The sequence below is a fragment of the Dendropsophus ebraccatus genome, chromosome 2, assembly GCF_027789765.1.
Source record: "Dendropsophus ebraccatus isolate aDenEbr1 chromosome 2, aDenEbr1.pat, whole genome shotgun sequence".
In the NCBI taxonomy this organism is placed as follows: domain Eukaryota; kingdom Metazoa; phylum Chordata; class Amphibia; order Anura; family Hylidae; genus Dendropsophus; species Dendropsophus ebraccatus.
The window spans coordinates 12,734,702-12,750,327 of NC_091455.1; the positions used below are offsets into that span (position 1 = coordinate 12,734,702).

The following is a 15,626-nucleotide window of genomic DNA, read 5'->3' on the forward strand; positions in this document are numbered from 1 at the left end:
AATATTCCCGCTGAGGCTGATGAGCGATATCCGTGCTCTCCTCTGGACGTCTCCAAAGCTGCAGAATCTATGAACCTGAGCAGCCTGGAATATATCGTCTGTCCACAGTGAAATAAGTGATGTCACAGAGGGCAGGTGATGTCATGTGACTACAGGTAATCACTTACAGGCGACCCTTACTGGCATTTAAAGGGTGTCTCCATACTGGAGCCTTATTGCATTAATGAAGCAAAATCCTCTTATATAATTAATGAGATTTGCCTCCTGGGCATCCATCAAACAAATCTAATTAACACACTGACACTTTACACCCTGGCAGTGTCGGATACCTGTAGTGTATAGTTTGGGGGGTCCTGTATGCCTGTAGTGTATAGTTTGGGGAGTCCTGTATACCTGTACTGTATAGTTTGGGGGTCTTGTATACCTGTACTGTATAGTTTGGGTGTCCTGTATACCTGTAGTGTTTAGTTGGGGGTCCTGTATACCTGTAGTGTATTGTTGGGGGGTCCTGTATACCTGTAGTGTATAGTTTGGGGGTCCTGTATACCTATACTGTATAGTTGGTGGAAATATTGTATACCTGTACTGTATAGTTGAAGGAGGTCCTGTATACCTAAACGGTATAGTTTTTGGGTCCTGTATACCTGGAGTATATATTGGTGGGAGTCCTGTACTTTATAGTTTAGGGGTCCTGTATATCTGTACTGTATAGTTTGAGGGTCCTGTAATATTTGTACTGTATGGTTTGGGGGTCCTGTATACCTGTAGTATATACAGTGTACAGGTACCTGGAGCCCACCAGAGGAAATGATCCTTAGGGCACACGACTGAAAAGTCAGTGAGAAACAACATGTCAGTCAGTGTTTGTGCAGGTTCTAAAGCTGGGGGCCCACCGGAGGATCTGTTGATCCTCTGGTGGACATGTCCGACACTGTGTATATAGTTGGAGGAGGTTCTGTATACCTATTGTATATAAATGTGGGGTCCTGTATACCTGTACTGTATAGTTATGGGGTCCTGTATACCTGCCCTGTATAGTTGGGGTGGGAGTCCTGTATACCTGTACTGTATAGTTTGGTCATCCTGTGTATCTGTAGTATATAGTTGGTGGAGGTCCTGTATAACTGTACTGTATAGTTGGGTCGGTGGTGGTGGGTGCCTGCCATTTATTTCTGTGGCTCTGTTTTGTTGTCCCTAGCAACCAATCAGATTCCAGCTCCCTGTGAAAAAAAATAGTAATCCTATTGGTTGCTAAGGCTTCCAGCTGCCATTACTGCTGGGGAGCTGCAGCGCTAAAGATGTCACCTATGTGTGCAGTGTAGAGATTCTCCCAGTCATCTCTATGGGGCGGTCTTCCCCCTCCCCCTCCCCTCATGTACATCTGGCGGGGACGGGACCTTCGCTCTAACCTTCCCGGGTCCCCGATGTATCTGCCTGCCAAATTTGGACTCAAACAATTCAGGCATTTAGAAGTCTATAGGGGACGGACGGACAGACAGACAGATAGACAGACATAAATTCAATTTCATTATATAGATTGATTAATATTCTGTACAGGAATTTCTGTTAATAAAAAAGTGATGGCCAATATGGCTGCCATTCAAATGACCAATTATGTAGGAAAGCTCAGTGACAGCCATATATATCCAGTATTATCCCTCCCATAGGAGTATGTAGTTATGGAGAAGCCCTTTAAGGATGCCTCTCTGCACTCAGACACAGTTATACAGACCCTTTTAAGTTCCTTTAAGGAAAGACTAGACAAGAGAAGCTGTGAGATAGAGTCCCTGTCCCCCTTGTGTGACTGGTGGCAGCTGGAAGCCATAAACAGGTGGAGTCTGTAAATAAGAACACACAGCGTTCCATGCCTGACCGAGGACAACACGTGAAACATATTAAAAGGTGATCTCCATACCTGAACCCGATCATCAAAGCCCAGAACATTCCTACCCGGAGCACCGACGTCTGATGTGATTAATGGTGCAAGAAGGATTCAGCCGTATACTGTACACTGTATAGGGGAGTGAATGGTGCAACTTAACCAATTAGGGACGTCCTGTCCCTTTAAATCTGTGACAGCCAGCACGTGTGTGCCCTAGGAGGCAAGGACGCGCGCCGGTCGGGACAGCGGGGACCAGGAGCGCGGCGAGGTAAGCAGCACTGGGCCCTAGCACATGGGGAGAGGCGTCTGCAGCAGGAGGGGGAGCCATGCGGCAACCGTGACAGTACCCCCGCTTCGGCCTCCCTCTCTTTCTTGTCCTGCTGGGCCAAAATGAAATGATGAAGATAAGTTCTCAGGACCTGGTTGACCCTTTCTACCTGTCCATTGGTCTCCGGATGAAAAGCCAAGGAGAAACCTAACTTCACCAGAATTTGAAAACAAACTGTGGTCCTCCGTCCGAGGCACTGTGTAGAGGCAGGCCATGCAGACGGAAGATGTGTTGGAAGAAAATATTTGTCAGACGGGGAGCGGAAGGTAGACCGGGAAGAGTGACAAAATGAGACATTTTAGAAAACCTGTCAGTGACCACCCAGATGGCAAAGTAACCGGCAGAAGGGGGAAGGTCGGTGATGAAGTCCATGGCAATATGGGTCCAGGAAAGATCCGGTATAGGCAAGGGCTGAAGAAGACCGCTCAGCTTAAGGATAGGACTTTTGTTCTGGGCACCGAGATATTAGTTGACCAGTCTTTTGGACTCCCGAATGTCCAGCAATCAAGAAAGTAGGGCGCCTTTCAAGAACTCTTCTCTGGAGAGCGGGGGGAACGTAGGTCTTACCAGGAGGGAGATCTTGAAAGACAGAGGTGGCCACTGGCAATAGACGTCTAGGTGGTGTGATGTGGTGAGGAATGTCTTCCTGACCCAGGGTATCTGACGCAGTGAAAGGGCATCTGCTTTCACGTTTTTCTCCGCTGGATAAAAAAGGAATATAGAAGTTAAACCAGTAGAAGAAAAGTGACCACCTGGCCTGCTTGGACTTAAAGAGGTTATCCAGCGCTACAAAAACATGGCCACTTTTCCCCCTACTATTGTTTCAAGTTCAGGTGCGGTTTGCAATTAAGCTCCATTTACTTCAATGGAACTGAGTTTCAAAACTCCACCCAAACTGGAGACAACAGTAGGGGGAAAGTGGCCATGTTTTTGTAGCGCTGGATAACCCCTTTAAGCCATTGCGCCAACTGGAGGTAGAGGAGGTTCTTGTGGTCGGTGTAGATGTTAATCAGATGTTTCATTCCCACCAGGAGATGGCGCCATTCCTCCAGAGCCAGCTTGATTGCCAGTAGCTCCCTAACTCCTATGGTATAGTTCTTCTCCGCTGGAGAGAAGGTCTTGAAAAAGAAGCCACAGGTTCTGGCCTTCCCCGAAATGTTTCTCTGGGTGAGGACAACCCCAGCTCTCACTGAAGAGGCATCCACCTCCAGACAAAATGGCCTGGCTGGATCCAGACGGGACAGGACAGGGGCGGAAGCAAACACCGGCTTAAACCTGGAGACGGCTTGCTCTGCCTCGGGAGCCCAATGTGGGGGTCTACATTCTTCTTAGTAAGAGCTACAATCAGCGCCATCAGAGTGGAGAAGTGGGGTATATATTGCTTATAATCGCTGAATCACTGAGTCCAACGGGGCATGGCCATTAAAAACCTCAGAGAGCTTTGCCGGATCCATCCCCTATCGGAGACAATGTACCCAAGGAATGGAAGACTAGACTGATAAAACACACATTTCTCTAGCTTGGCATACAGGCAATTGGCCAATGTCCCACATGGGTCTGCAAGTCCAGGAACTAGATCAGGATGTCATCGAGGTATACAATGACACAGATGTAAAGAAGGTCCCGGAAGATGTCATTAACAAATTCTTGGAAGACCACTGGGGCATTACATAAGCCAAAGGGCATGACTAGATACTCAAAATGCCCATCCCTGGTGTTGAAATGCCCATTCGTCCCCCTTACAAATCCTGATCAAATTATACGCCCCCCTGAGGTCGAGTTTCGTGAAGATCCAGGCTCCTCGAAAGTGATCAAACAGCTCGGTGATCAAAGGCAGCGGACAGAGGTTCTTCACAGTGACCTTGTTAAGGCCCCTATAATCTATGCAGTGACTACGCGATCCATCCTTCTTCTGGACAAAGAAGAAACCCACACTGGCAGGTGAGGAAGACTTCCGGATGAAACCCTTGCGTAGGTTCTCCTCAATATACTCCGACATAGCCTCTGTCTCCGGAACCGAAAGCAGGTACACTCTACCAGGAGGAGGCGTAGCACCAAGAAGGATGTCAATGGGACAATCTTAGGCTGATGGGGTAGTAGAGTGTCAGCCCCCTTCTCGGAGAAAACATCTGCCAGATCTTGATATTCGTCCGGGAGGCCAGGCAGCGAATTGGGCGAGTGTGATATATATGTAGAAGGCTGGACCTGAAAGGTCTTGATGAGGCGATTACGGCAATCCGGACCCCGACGCAAGATCTCCCGGGTCTTCCAGTCTAGGGTCGGGGCATGTAGCTGCAGCCAAGGAAGCTGCCCAGCAAGATGTCCGAAGAAGAACTGGACAGAACGTAAAGGGCGATCCTTTCAGAATGCAGCACCCCTACATGAAGCGTCAACGGTTCAGTCTGCAACTGAACGACTTCACCAAGATGATCACCGGTGACTGAAGAGATGGACAGTGGTCGGGGAAGTCGAACCACAGGAAGTTGCCACTTCTGGACCAATGAAGCCGCAATGAAGCTGCCAGCGGAACCAGTGTCAAAGAAGGCTGTGGAGTGGAACCGCTGACCAGAAGAAGTCAAGATGGAGACTGGCAGTGACAAGCGTGGATAGAAAGCATTCACACCTAGGGTGGCTTCTCCCACCGGCCTGAGGTGACGTATACAGCGCAGTGCCTACAGAGAAGAATAAACTATTCTCCAGAAACCTATAAATCTTCTAAGACATCATAAGGAGTAAATCATTAGTGTCAGTCACAGTACTGTGCGGGACCTGTGTAGTTCTATAGCCCACAGCAATATGAAGTGATCTGCACTCTCTAAGCACCGGGATCAGATTTCAAACATTACAAGATGGATCATTCAGCGGAAGAAAAGCAATTCTCAAGTATTTCTAAAGTAACCGGAAAAATGACATGTCAAGTGCAAGTTATATTACTCTCCATAGGGGGGCAGTATTATAGTAGTTATATCCTTATACAGTATATAGGAGCAGTATTATAGTAGTTATATTCTTGTATATAGGAGCAGTATTATAGTAGTTATATTCCTGTATATAGGGAGTAGTATTATAGTAGTTATATTCTTGTACATAGGAGCAGTATTATAGTAGTTATATTCTTGTATATAGGAGCAGTATTATAGTAGTTATATTCTTGTATATAGGAGCAGTATTATAGTAGTTATATTCTTGTACATAGGAGCAGTATTATAGTAGTTATATTCCTGTATATAGGAGCAGTATTATAGTAGTTATATTCTTGTATATAGAAGCAGTATTATAGTAGTTATATTCCTGTATATAGGAGCAGTATTATAGTAGTTATATTCTTGTATATAGGGAGTAGTATTATAGTAGTTATATTCCTGTATATAGGAGCAGTATTATAGTAGTTATATTCCTGTATATAGGAGTATTATAGTAGTTATATTCCTGTATATAGGGGTAGTATTATAGTAGTTATATTCCTGTATATAGGAGCAGTATTATAGTAGTTATATCCCTGTATATAGGAGCAGTATTATAGTAGTTATATTCCTGTATATAGGGAGTAGTATTATAGTAGTTATATTCTTGTACATAGGAGCAGTATTATAGTAGTTATATTCTTGTATATAGGGGAAGTATTATAGTAGTTATATTCTTGTATATAGGGGCAGTATTATAGTAGTTATATTCTGGTATATAGGAGCAGTATTATAGTAGTTATATTCTTGTATATAGTAGCAGTATTATAGTAGTTATATTCTTGTATATAGGGGCAGTATTATAGTAGTTATGTTCTTGTATATAGGAGGAGTATTATAGTAGTTATATTCCTGTATATAGAAGCAGTATTATAGTATTTATGCGGTTCAGGGAAGAAACAGAGCGCTGCACCTCACACCTATGGCTGATACTAGTGCCGCTAGGCTAAATAAAAAACACATCAGAATTTTGTGTATGAATTGATCAAGCCATACTGCCCCATGTACCTCGTGCAGGTATCTGATACACATGGGTCCCTACACTAAGTCCACACCAAGCCAGTCAGTGGCCACCAACCCCGCAGGCGCGCACAGTCAGGGAACGGGGGCCATGGGACGGCCCTGCAACCCCCATGCCACAGGACCATGTAGTTATATTCCTGTATATAGGAGCAGTATTATAGTAGTTATATTCTTGTATATAGGAGCAGTAATATAGTAGTTATATTTCTGTATATAGGAGAAGTATTATAGTAGTTATATTCCTGTATATAGGAGCAGTATTATAGTAGTTATATTCTTGTATATAGGAGGAAGTATTATAGTAGTTATATTCTTGTATATAGGAGCAGTATTATAGTAGTTATACGTATGGTGAGAGTTCCGGCCGGCACTAACTACAAGGTACACCCAATGTGGGAAACCCGGGACTGGAGTATATAGCACACAGACTGTATCCAAACCGTGGAGCGGCGGTGCAGAGACAAAAAAGGCAGGATAAATGAACAAGGATCAAGAAACAGAGTCTCGCACTCACCGGACTGAAGATGCAAGTGGTTTATTTCCGATACATCAGAGTAGGCTAGGCGGGGAGAGGGGAGATGGTGAAGCAGGTGTGTTCAACAGGAGCAACAAAATGTTTCACGCCTACAGAGGCGCTTCGTCGGGCTAGGAACCACTAGGTTCCTAGCCCGACGAAGCGCCTCTGTAGGCGTGAAACATTTTGTTGCTCCTGCTGAACACACCTGCTTCACCATCTCCCCTCTCCCCGCCTAGCCTACTCTGATGTATCGGAAATAAACCACTTGCATCTTCAGTCCGGTGAGTGCGAGACTCTGTTTCTTGATCCTTGTTCATTATAGTAGTTATATTCCTGTATATAGGAGCAGTATTATAGTAGTTATATTCTTGTATATAGGAGCAGTATTATAGTAGTTATATTCTTGTATACAGGGGGCAGTATTATAGTAGTTATATTCCTGTATATAGGGGGGCAGTATTATAGCGACAATTCTTTTTTGTTTTTCCTTAAAGCAATCTATCTATACATCCATCTATGTCATATCTTTCTATCTTCCAGCCTTTACTTCACTGAAACAAAAATCAGTTTACATGTCTTTCTTCCCTTTAAAATCAGATCCCTGGGATCATGTTCTTGCTTGTAACTTCTGTACCCAAATTTACCCTCTCAGAATTCCCCGCACCCCCCACCGCTGCTGCTGTCCCTGTCACACTGGTAAGTTATTTCGGAAGCTGCAGTAAGGGGACAGAAATACCCAGAAAAGTGGAGTTGCTCTATAATTGGAGAGAGTTGTCCCTGTCTCTCCCATGGTGGCTCCTGAAACTCTATATCCTCCCTCGCAGCTGCCCCTCCTCTGTGCAGTCCCAGACGCTCAGCCTCCCTTGTCTGCCCCACACTTCTCCTCTCACTCCCCTCCCTGCAGCTCATTCCCCCCCTGCACCAGCTCCACCATCATTGTCCTGGCAGCAGCCACCAACCAACTCTGGAATTTCATTTATGTTTTGCGGCTTCTCTGCCCACTTTGTCTTCTTGGCTCTTCTGGGATTTTGGGATGTTGTTTGATCAACTTTTAAGACTTTGTTGCTGAGACTGAACTTTTGGGAGAGACTGGGTGAGAGGTGGCATCCCTGCCTGGGGCATCCTACCCAGTGACAGCCTCCTGGATGCCTGGGAGTTTGTTGTAGGTAGGTGATGTTGTTTAGCTACTATCTGCTGTGTATGGTATATGGCGCCAACATGTTCTGCAGCGCTGTACATAGTCTGTATCCACTCACTTCTATCCTTGTTAGCTATGTCTCCTATGGGGTTCTTTATACTATATATGCATGTGAAGTTTCTTGTAAGGCTGGGTTCACACTGCGTTTTCAGCATACGTTTAACGGACAAAAAAATTGTGTCAGCAACGTTTTTGTGTCCGTCAAAAAAAAATGGTCCGTTTTATTCAGTTTTTTTTTTTTTTTATAATGGAAGTCAATGGAAAAACAGATCAAAACAGATGCACACAAATGCATCCGTTTTTTGCAATCCGTTTTTCATCCATTTTTTTGCAAAAAACGGATTGCAAAAACGCAGTGTGAACCCAGCCTAACTGACACCTGTTCTAAAGTTATTGGTGTTCTATATATGACTTTTTTTTTAATAAATGTTTGGCATAAGGGGGTGCGGATTTCGGGGAAAGTACCGGTGGAGCAGAGCTGAGAGTTTGTCTTTTGGCTCAGTAAATGTTTTTACATAGGAAAGATGGAAATGAGAAATTTAAGTATAATTCCTGTGATTGTGCATTTATGAGACTGATAGGTTCTGGATTATGGAGAGAAAAGTTTTACATAGAAAAGTTTTCCTATTCAGACAAGTCTTGCGCTGGATCAGCTCTGCTGTGCGCATAGATGCAAATAATACAAATGCTGCAAAGTGCAGCTACTATATGGTAGTGCCCCCTGCTATCCCACTATGACGTCATTACTATTACTACTAGAGTGAGAAAAACTTACTTAGAGTTCGCCTAAAAAAACTGCAGTCCCATGTAAATGGAATGAAATCATATTATTGTAAGGGAGCCACGTGCCAATTCTTCTCGACTACATCCAGTCTCTCCAATTTATCGTTACTACTTCTACTTTACCACTACTACAAATGATCAAATATTGATTTTCCACCTTCTACTATAATAAGGATGACGCAGTTACTATCTCTTTATCATCACTATAGTACCAGCCAGTGCTCACTAACCTGTGGCAACTCTAGTACAGCCAAAGGCTGTCAGGGCATGCTGGGAGTTGTAGTGTTACAACAGCAGGAGAGCCACAAGTTGGGGAACACTGTTCTCTTAATACCAATGCTGTCGGAGCATGCTGGGAGTTGTAGTTTTGCAACAGCAGGAGAGCCACAAGCTGGGGGACACTGATCTGTTGATACCAATGCTGTCAGCGCATGCTGGGAGTTGTAGTGCTGAAACAGCTGGAGAGACACAGGTTGGGGGACATTGGTCTCTTGATACCAATGCTGTCAGCGCATGCTGGGAGTTGTAGTGCTGAAACAGCTGGAGAGACACAGGTTGGGGGATATTGGTCTCTTGATACCAATGCTGTCAGCACATGCTGGGAGTTGTAGTGCTGAAACAGCTGGAGAGACACAGGTTGGGGGACATTGGTCTCTTGATACCAATGCTGTCAGCGCATGCTGGGAGTTGTAGTGCTGAAACAGCTGGAGAGACACAGGTTGGGGGACATTGTCAGCGCATGCCCTATTCCACTAGACGATTATCGTTCAGATTATCGTTAAATCGTTCGAATCTAAACGATAATCGTTCGGTTGAAATGCAGTTAACGATTAACGACCGAACGAGAAATCGTTGATCGCTTTATAAGACCTGGACCTATTTTTATCGTTGCTCGTTCGCAAATCGATCGCATTGAATAAGACATCGTTCGGTCGTTCGCAATAGATACGAATGCAATAGCGAAGAAATAGCGAAGAAAAACGATCGCAATTACGATCATAAGTAACGATTATCGTTCCATGGAAATGACTGAACGTTCTCAGGTCTTTCACAATAGCGGTCGTTTGAGATCGTTAATCGTTAGCGATTATGCAAACGATAATCGTCCGGTGGAATAGGGCCCTAAAGGAACACAGGTTAGGAAACCCTGGCTGGCATTATAGTAATGCTAATGATGATACTGCTACTATACATAAGATGGTACTGGTAATACCCCTCCTGTTACTATACTAACAGCATGTGTCTGTGATAGCGATACCAACTCCCCTACTGATCACAGTATGCTAGGACCACTAATAGGGACCATGTATAATGTTATAATGGGACTACAGTCTGCCTGCATCTGAGAACAGGAATGATGCTATTACCTAATATACTATAAGGGAGCGTTCACATTTGACATTTCAATGCAGTTTTTGATTTAGTTATGTTCCAGTCCCGCCATAAAAACACCTGAACGTGAGCACAATCCCCCCGGGCTCCTAGGGATGGAACACTGATGTGCAGCATGGAACGTTTTGTTTACAGTTTGTTTTGGTTTGGTTACATTGTATCCATTCTGCATGCAGATTACTTCACTGTTACTTTTGTTACAACAACTCCTCTCATCATCCATTATGAGGATAGTGTCTGATCAGTGGGGGTCCAACCACTGGGATTACAGCAAACACACTGGGGGTCCTATGTGCCCCTGAGTGATATCTGGACATGGACCCTGCTACTCCATTCAGCTCTATGGGCTTGAAGTCTGGCAGGTGTAAAGCAAGTGAAGGAGGTACTGTGCCCACATTTAAATGCTACTTAAAGGGGTTATCCAGAAGGGGAAAAAAAAACAAAAACATGGCCACTTTCTTCCAGATACAACAGGACTCTTGTCTTCAGTTCAGGTGTGATTTGCAATTAAAGGGGTAGTTCACCAAATAATTTTTGTTTCAAATCAACTGGGGCCAGAAAGTTCCAGAGATTTGTCATTTAACTTGCAGGACATTCAGCTGCTGTATGTCCTGCAGGAAGTGGTGTATTCTCTCCAGTCTGACACAGTGCTCTCTGCCGCCACCTCTGTCCATGTCAGGAACTGTCCAGAGCAGGAGAGGTTTTCTATGGGGATTTGCTGCTGCTCTGGACAGTTACTGACATGGACAGAGGTGGCAGCAGAGAGCACTGTGTCAGACTGGAGAGAATACACCACTTCCTGCAGGACATACAGCAGCTGAAAAGTACTGGACGACTGGAGAGAATACACCACTTCTGGTGAGAACAACCGCTTTAGGCCCCATTAACTTCAATGCAACTGAGTTTCAAAACCTGCACCCAAACTGGAGACAAGAGTGGTGCTGACTCTGGAAGAAAGTGGCCATGTTTTTTGGTTTTTCTAACACCCCTTTAACTCAACTGGAGTCAATGGACCCATATTTGTGTAATTATTAAGGGTCTTCATGCTCAGACCCCCACTTTTCCTACACAATAGTAGCTTTCATCCAGAAACAGCACCACCCTTGTCCTCAGTTTGTATGGGGTATTGCAGCTCAGCTTCATTGAAGTGAATGGAGAAGAGTTGTAATACCGCGTACAACCTGAGGACAGGGAAGGAGCTGTTTTTAGAAGAAATAAACTTTTTCTCTAATCTTGTATAACAGGGATGGGGAACCTTCGTCCCTCCAACTGTTGCAAAACTACAATTCCCATCATGCCTGGGCAGCCGAAGCTAAAGCTCTAGCTATGCAGGCATGATTCCCCGTCCCTGTTGTATAATCTCGGACACTGACAGTCCATATAGCAGCTCCGGTTAGACGGGATAGAAGGCGCCATGACATAGCGCTGATGGAATTCTGCATGGTTAGTGACTCCACAGGCGGTAGTTCTTCTCATCACCCAGCTTTCCCAGCACCAGATACACTCCGGCTGGCTGACAGGCAGGGACTCTCTTGGCATAAGGCGAGAGCGCTCATCCTGTAGACACTTGCCGCAGAGCATTACCACATCTCATCCAGGAATTTGGCTTCACGTGTCTGATCCCTGTCCGCACCTGCTGCTGTTTCATGTGTGTAGCTCGGGGGCGCACTGACGGGAATGAGGTGCTCTGTGTGCATTGTGTCTCTGTAACGTGCTCTGTGAGTAATACTAGGGGACCCGGCCTCCACGTCCAGGGGACGGAGAGTCATGGTGCGTTTACACAGAAAGATTTAGCTGACAGATTTTGGAAGCCAAAGCCAGGAATGGATTTGAAAAGAGGATAGATCCCAGTCTTTACTTTCTGATCTGATCCTTGTTTATAGTCTGTTCCTGGTTTTGGCTTCAAAGATCTGTCAGATAAATCTGTCTGTGTAAACGCACCATAAGGGTCCATTTACACAGAAAGATTGTCTGACAGATTATCTGCCAAAGATTTAAAGCCAAAGCCAGGAACAGACTATAAACAGAGATCAGGTCCTAAAGGAAAGCCTGAGATTTTTTCTCTTTTTAAATCCATTCCTGGCTTTGGCTTCAAGTCTTTGGCAGATAATCTGTCAGATAATCTTTCTGTGTAAATGGACTCTTAGCTCCTGTCATTAGAGAGATCTACCCGCCACGCATTGACATATGTTCCTTTAATGGTGCGTTTACACAGACAGATTTATCTGACAGATCTTTGAAGCCAAAACCAGGAACAGACTATAAACAGGGATCAGGTCATAAAGGAAAGACTGGGATCTATCCTCTTTTCAAATCCATTCCTGGCTTTGGCTTCCAAAATCTGTCAGATAAATCTTTCTGTGTAAACGCACCATTAGACGGAGCAATAATTCGCCCGATCGCACGATTAACGATTTTGAATGAACGATGTGTTTTTTTTTTAACGATCAGCGTTTAGACGAAACAATACATCGTACGGAAAAATCGTTTTGCGATCGCTTAAGCCTATCTCACACATGGGGTAAATCGGTGAACGACTGTTTAGACGGAACGATCTGCGATTTTTTTTGCGAACGACGAACGACAATTTTTGAACATGTTAAAAGATCAAAATGAACGATTTATCGCTCGTCACTTGATCGTTCGCAGTGTTTACACGTACGATTATCGTTCGAATCCGATCGTTATCGTGCAAATTCGACTGATAATCGTTCCGTCTAAAAGCACCAATAGAGCTGCAGTGTAAAGCATGGAAAACAGAGCAGAACCAGTGACCTCTCGGTTGCATTGCAGACTGGTTATAGCAGGTGCCAGAGATTTGTAATTTACTTCTATTAAAAAATCTCCATAAAGTATCAGCTGCTGTCTGTCCTGCAGGAAGTAGTGTATTATTTCCAGTCTGACACAGTGCTCTCTGCTGCCACCTCTGTCCATGTCAGGAACTGTCCAGAGCAGCAGCAAATCCCCATAGAAAACCTCTCCTGCTCTGGACAGTTCCTGACATGGACAGAGGTGGCAGCAGAGAGCACTGTGTCAGACTGGAGAGAATACACCACTTCCTGCAGGACATACAGCAGCTGCTAAGTATCTCTGGAGATTTTTTAATAGAAGTAAATTACAAATCTATATAACTTTTTGACACTTTTTGTTAATACCATACACAACCTGAGGACAAGAGTGGCGCTGTTTGGAAGAAAGTAATCAGCAATCCTGGATATCCCCTTTAAGCCAATGCATACTGTTGTTCTTGAGTTTTATTCTAAACTTGAAGAATTAGAGGGGTCTCATATATGATGATACAGAACACCTTCCATACACTGAGCACAATTACCACTCTTAAAGGGATTGTCCAGAAATTGGAAGAAAACTGCTCTGTGTCTGAGGCTGAACAGTAAGATTGTTGTAATTGTGAGATTCAAGAAGGAGGAGAAGTCAGCTACATTCCCAGCATCCTTTGTGCTTTTATCCAGGGAGACCTGACAGGGGGAGGAGCCTCTGGGTGACAGAGTGACAGTAAGGGCCGTATTATATGGGACGATTATCGTTTGAAAAATCGTTAGATCGTTTGGATTTGACCGATAATCGTTTAGTGTAATAGCAGACAACGATTAAACGACCAATGAGAAATCGTTAGTTTGATCGAATTTGGACCTATTTTTATTATTGATCGTTTGCAAATCGTTCTCATGGAATAAGACGTCGTTCGCAATAGCGACGACAAGACGACCGCAAGAACGATCATCAGTAACGATCATCGTTCTGTGGAATTGGGCAAACGATTTCAGGTCGTTCGCAATAGCGGTCGTTTGAGATCGTTTATCGCTAATTGTTGATCGTTGAAAAATCGCTTCGTGTAATAGTAGAAGATGCATAGGAACTAAAAATCTGTAATATTATACAGAATGCAAAATGTCAGCAGGGCATGCTGGGAGATTTCAGCTCTGAAGCCTCAGGGTGGAGTTCATTGGCTCAGATGGTCTTTGCTGTATAATCAGGGGTTTGTGGAGTTATTATGATGTGGGAACTATGCACGGTGTGAGCGCACACTCAGCTCTGCTCCATGCGTCCACATACCGCGCATATCTCCATCTCTCTACATTCCTCTGGGACGTTCTGCTCTGCTGGCTGTTTGCTCACTGTAATGTCTGCTGGATAGGTGGATGCTCTGCAGGTGAGCTAGGCCTTTGATATGTGATGGGATCTGTACATAGCGTGAAGGGCTCCGCGCTGCCACTGTAAACATGGAGGATAGCGACAAAACAAAGCTCAACACCTACATGATGGCAACATACCGAACCCCTGAGGACGACCCGCACCTGAGGAGAAAGGTGGCGGAGCATGTGTCCTGAGTGCTGGGAGAGCGAATTATCTATCTATCTATCTATCTATCTATCTATCTATCTATCTATCTATCTATCTATCTATCTATCTATCTATCTATCATCTATCTATCTATCTATCTATCTATCATCTATCTATCTATTATCTATCTATCTATCACCTATATATTATCTATCTATCTATCTATCTATCTATCATCTATCTATCTATTATCTATCTATCTATCTATCTATCTATCTATCACCTATATATTATCTATCTATCTATCTATCTATCTATCTATCTATCTCCTATCTATCTATCTATCTATCTATCTATCTATCTATCTATCTCTCTATCATCTATCTATCATCTATCTATCTCCTATCTATCTATCTATCTATCTATCTATCTATCTATCTATCTATCTCCTATCTATCTATCTATCTATCTATCTATCTATCTATCATCTATCTATCTACCTATCTATCTATCTATCTATCTATCTATCTCCCTATCTATCTATCTATCTATCTATCTATCTATCTATCTATCTATCTATCTATCATCTATCTATCTATCTATCATCTATCTATCTATCTATCTATCTATCTATCTATCTATCTATCTCCTATCTATCTCCTATCTATCTATCTATCTATCTCTCTATCATCTATCTATCATCTATCTATCTCCTATCTATCTATCTATCTATCTATCTATCTATCTATCTATCTATCTCCTATCTATCTATCTATCTATCTATCTATCTATCTATCTATCTATCTCCTATCTATTATCTATCTATCTATCTATCTATCTATCTATCTATCTCCTATCTATCTATCTCCTATCTATCTATCTCCTATCTATCTATCTATCTATCTATCTATCTATCTATCTATCTATCTATCTCCTATCTCCTATCTATCTATCTATCTATCTATCTATCTATCTATCTATCTCCTATCTATTATCTATCTATCTATCTATCTATCTATCTATCTATCTATCTATCTCCTATCTATCTATCTATCTATCTATCTATCTATCTATCTATCTATCTATCTATCTCCTATCTCCTATCTATCTATCTCCTATCTATCTCCTATCTATCTATCTATCTATCTATCTATCTATCTATCTATCTATCTATCAAATCAAATCAAATCAAATCAAAAAAGCTTTATTGGCAGGTCCAAGTTACACATTAGCATTGC

At 43.4% G+C, this 15,626-nt stretch overlaps 1 protein-coding gene across 2 annotated transcripts in view; it reads left to right on the forward strand.

Annotated features, from left to right (window-relative positions):
• The first annotated feature begins 7,624 nt into the window (after window positions 1-7,624).
• The window catches only part of COL22A1 (collagen type XXII alpha 1 chain), a 226,443-nt gene continuing 218,441 nt past the window's right edge, over window positions 7,625-15,626 (forward strand). Inside the window, exon 1 of one of the 2 annotated variants that reach the window (XM_069957064.1) lies at window positions 7,625-7,879. The gene's annotated coding sequence lies outside the window, so the exon portion shown is untranslated. The remainder of the gene's footprint in view (window positions 7,880-15,626) is intronic. The other variant, XM_069957061.1, reaches the window with a different exon arrangement.